The 4,393-nt window shown below is 42.2% G+C and overlaps 1 pseudogene; it reads left to right on the forward strand.

The window, feature by feature from the left end:
• The first annotated feature begins 1,601 nt into the window (after positions 1-1,601).
• On the forward strand, positions 1,602-3,441 carry LOC131232368 (putative pentatricopeptide repeat-containing protein At5g40405; annotated as a pseudogene).
• Positions 3,442-4,393: the final 952 nt, after the last annotated feature.

The following is a 4,393-nucleotide window of genomic DNA, read 5'->3' on the forward strand; positions in this document are numbered from 1 at the left end:
AAGTTAGCCATTTAAACTAAAAAGATTGACTCTCATATTGAATTCTTGATTTGTTCGTTCTATTCGATCAATGCTTCATCAGATGTTATGGAATCATGTTGTTGGATTTCACCTTCTAAGGAATGATCCCGTGGTTCACTGCTGGCACCATCCTGCGATAAGAGCGATTACGAGTTCCAGCAACTGCTGAGGGCGGATTACCTCCATGAACACAGAGCTGCCTTAGGGCATTCATTATATGATCCGCCACGTGATCCTCCATGCGATCAATGAAAGCCTGCATCTCTTGCATGGCTTGTCGATTCTCTCGCTACGTTACTTTGAAAGTTGTTAAAAGATGATTTCATAGAGCATCGTCTAAGAAATTGTTGCCCAACCCGTCGTTAAAAGCTAGCGATCCAAAAAGAAAGTCTCGATCTAATACCAAACTGACGCAGGAAAGGACGTGAGGTTGAGCACTGTTTTCCTCAAAGGGGATAACTGTTCCGAATCCACGAAACTTCTCTGTACTCCTCAAAGAGATACCTCGAATCCATGAGAAAAATAAGAAAATAGAATAATTCTAAAAAATTCATAATAAATTGATTGATAATTGTCTGATCTATATGTGTCCTTTTTACACTATTAATATAGAAAAAAAATCAAAATTCGTAATTCCCAAAAATAACAAAATTCTAACTCTAATAAAAATCCCGATTCTAATAAAACTATTTTAAAACCTAATTTTTAAAAATAAAAATTCCAAATAAACTTTTGCTAAAAGAGTCCTGTCATGATTAAAATTTATTTCTAAAAATAAAAATAAAAAATCTGAAACTCTAAAAATTAAAAAAATCAAAATTACTAAAAATAGTAATTTTCCTTGAAATTTCGCTTTTAAGCTGAAAGTGCGTGCTTTCTGACAAAATAGACAGTTGTGACCCACTTTTGTGGGTCGATGTACATCAGATGGTCCATTTAAGTAAAGATATTATTTTAGGTTACTAGGTAAAAAACGAGGTAAATCCAAAGCTCAAGTAGAGATAGGATGCCTACCGGTAAAAACTTCTGAAGGCCATGGAAGTTTTTGATCAAGCATATTTGTTTTCCCTTCGCCCATGGCTGTGTGAACTTATGAAGAGGTTGGATGTTAAATAAGCATCACGATGGACCTTGGGAAGGTTTCAACGGTGGACATCACTCTTCCCACTGTTTTATGTAATGGGGTCCACTTGAGCTTTGGATTTGCTTTTTTTTTTTATTCTTTCTTTTTGACTCATGCCTTAAAATAATCTCACAAAATGGATATACGGTGTTGATATAATACATACATCATGATGGGCTCACAGAACTTGGTGACGTCACTTCAGCGGCGAGATAGCTACTGAAGCCGTGATTAGGTAATCCGCGTCCCATGGGCTAGGATCTGAAGAACCATGACTATTAACCCTTCAGACAGCCAGGGTATCAAATCAGTCCCGCTATCTAGCAAGTAGAAAACAAGCAAACAAGCTCGATGCAGTGGCAGGAAAATAAAGTGCATTCCCTCTTCTTCTCGTCTTTGAAAACTGCCATCTCTCACATCTATCATTTCCCAACAAAACCCAAAGGTGATATGATTCCTAGAAACATGCAATTCTCTCAATCAAATCAAGCAAATCCACACCCAAATGTTCATAATTGGCCTTCTCAACAATCCTTTATTCCTTGGGAAATTCATTGCTACCATTTCCCTAAAACCCCCTCAAAACCTCAACCATTCCCATCAACTCATCATCCATTCCCAAACCCCACCTAATCTTTTCACCTTAAACACCATGATCAGGGCCCACTCCAAGGGACCCACTCCCCACCACAACTTCCATTTCTACCACCAAATCCTCCATTCAAAACTTCCCCCTGACAACTACACCTTCACCTTCCTCATCCGCACGTGCGCCACGGACTCCTCACGTGGTGCCGGCCCCATGGTACATGGCGCTGTTGTGCGTCGTGGCTTTGTGGCCGATGCGCATGTCCAGAGCGGGCTGATTCACATGTATGCTGAATTGGGTTCCATTGGCCCTGCCCGATGTCTCTTTTTGGAGATTGCCTGTCCGGATTTGGTGACCCAGACGGCGATGGTGGGCACCTGTGTAGGCTCTGGGGATACTGAATTCGCAAGGGAGCTGTTTGATAAAATGCCGCACAGAGACCCTATTGCGTGGAACGCAATGATCACAGGCTATGCTCACCGCGGGAAGTCGAGGGAGGCCCTGCATTTGTTTAATTTGATGCAATTGGAGGGTGTGAAGGTCAATGAGGCAACCTCGGTTTTGGTCCTTTCGGCGTGCGCACACTTGGGGGCATCGGATCAGGGCAGGTGGGCTCACGTCTATATATAGAGAAACCGGCTCCAAATGACAGCGACTCTGGGTACTGCACTCATAGACATGTACTCAAAGTGTGGCCACATGACCAGAGCTATGGAAGTCTTTTGGGGGATGAGAGATAGGAATGTCTATACGTGGAGCAGTGTCATGAGTGGACTAGTCATGAATGGTGCCGGCGAGAGATGCCTCGAGATATTCTCTCTAATGCAAGAAGAAGGAATTTCGCCAAACGAAATCACTTTCATCTCTATTCTTCGCGGCTGCAGTGTGGCGGGACTGGTTGACAAGGGCTTTGAACACTTTGACTCGATGAGCCACGTGTACGGACTCGAACCCAGGATTGAGCACTACGGGTGCATGGTTGACTTGTACGGTCAAGCTGGATAGTTAACCGAAGTGGTTGACTTCATTAACAACATGCTTGTCAAGCCTCAGGTGGGTGCATCGGGGGCTTTGCTCAATGCTTGCAGAATTCATAGGAATCTTGAATTAGGTGAATTTGCATTGAGTAAGATTGTTGAGTTAGAGTGTGGAAATGACAGAGCATATGTACTTCTGTCGAATTTGTATGCTGATACTAGGAACTGGGATGGAGTCAGCAATGTGAGGAAGCTGATGAAGGTGCATGGGGTGAGGAAAGAGCCTGACTGTAGTGTTATAGAGGTTGGTGGTGAGATTCATGAATTCTTTGTGGGGAATAAAACACACCCAAGATATGGAGAGATTGAGATGATGTTGGGAGAGATGTATAGGAAGTTGAGGTTGGCTGGGTATATGGTCAATACAGAGCAAGTCTTGTTTGATATAGAAGAAGAGAAGGAAGATGCTTTGTATAGGCATAGTGAGAAGGTAGCCATTCCATTTGGGTTGGTTAGTTTGGATGAAGGTGTGGCCATAAGGATTGTGAAGAACCTTAGGGTGTGCAGGGATTGCCATGATGCTACAAAGATGATTTCAAAGGTTTTCAATAGGGAGATTGTTGTGAGGGATAGGAATAGGTTTCACCATTTCAAGGATGGGGAGTGTTCTTGTATGGATTATTGGTGATAGGGTGTTCGATTTGATGATAATACCATTTTTTTTACCATTTATTCTTTGAAGGGAAGTTTGCATCCTATGCATTGTCAATGCTATTGTTGCATGTGATTTTGTCGGCATCATATTACACTGTCAGTCATTAGTACCAAGGCCAGCCTCCGCAGGCTGATCTAGGCAGAATGCATTGTCAGGTGGGGAGTTTGGCTGGGGCGGCACGTCTATTAAAAGATAGGTGTCTTAAGGATGGGGAGTTTGGCTGGGGCAGCACCATTTAATAATTCATGACTTAATCTGCAGATTGTTGAATAATCTGTTCTGGAAATATGGACGCATTTTAATACACGAGTTTGGAATGTTTTCTTGTGATTGTTGAATAATCTGAAATGAGGATGGATGATGAACACACTACTGCTGCACAACAGCAGTTTGAATCCACACATTGTCCATTAGCACTTGCTTTGAGGGTACAATGCGAGATGCCAGTGGAATGATCAGCCGGACAGAGGCTAGGGCTGCTTCCTTCCCACTTTGTCCTTTCTTGTGTGTTGGAGATGCAAAGTAAGTGCACCGAAAAAGAACAGGGGTCGATCTATTCTGGTTGCACCAACTTTTATGTAAATCATGAAATTTTCACCAATTCGACCGATTAATTGTGAAGTTTCATGATAATTGGTGCAACCAAATCCACCTGAAACAAATTATTGCAATTCAATTCGACAGCGAGTCCACACTCCCTTTTATGCTGTATCTGTAGTACATCATAGTTACATGTAGTACTTAACATACTTCAACATGCCATTGTCCTGTTCCAATCTGAAAATGGTTGTAGATTATGTATGAGGAAGCAAGTCAAGTTGCTAGTGATGCAGTTGGGAGTATAAGAACAGTTGCTTCTTTTTGTGCAGAAGAGAATGTCATGGAACTCTAAAAGGAGAAATGTGAAGGCCCTATGAAGACACAGGGCGAAAAGATGAACTCAAGTGGAACACACCACAGGAAACAAC

The sequence above is a fragment of the Magnolia sinica genome, chromosome 18 (assembly GCF_029962835.1).
Source record: "Magnolia sinica isolate HGM2019 chromosome 18, MsV1, whole genome shotgun sequence".
Lineage (NCBI taxonomy): Eukaryota > Viridiplantae > Streptophyta > Magnoliopsida > Magnoliales > Magnoliaceae > Magnolia > Magnolia sinica.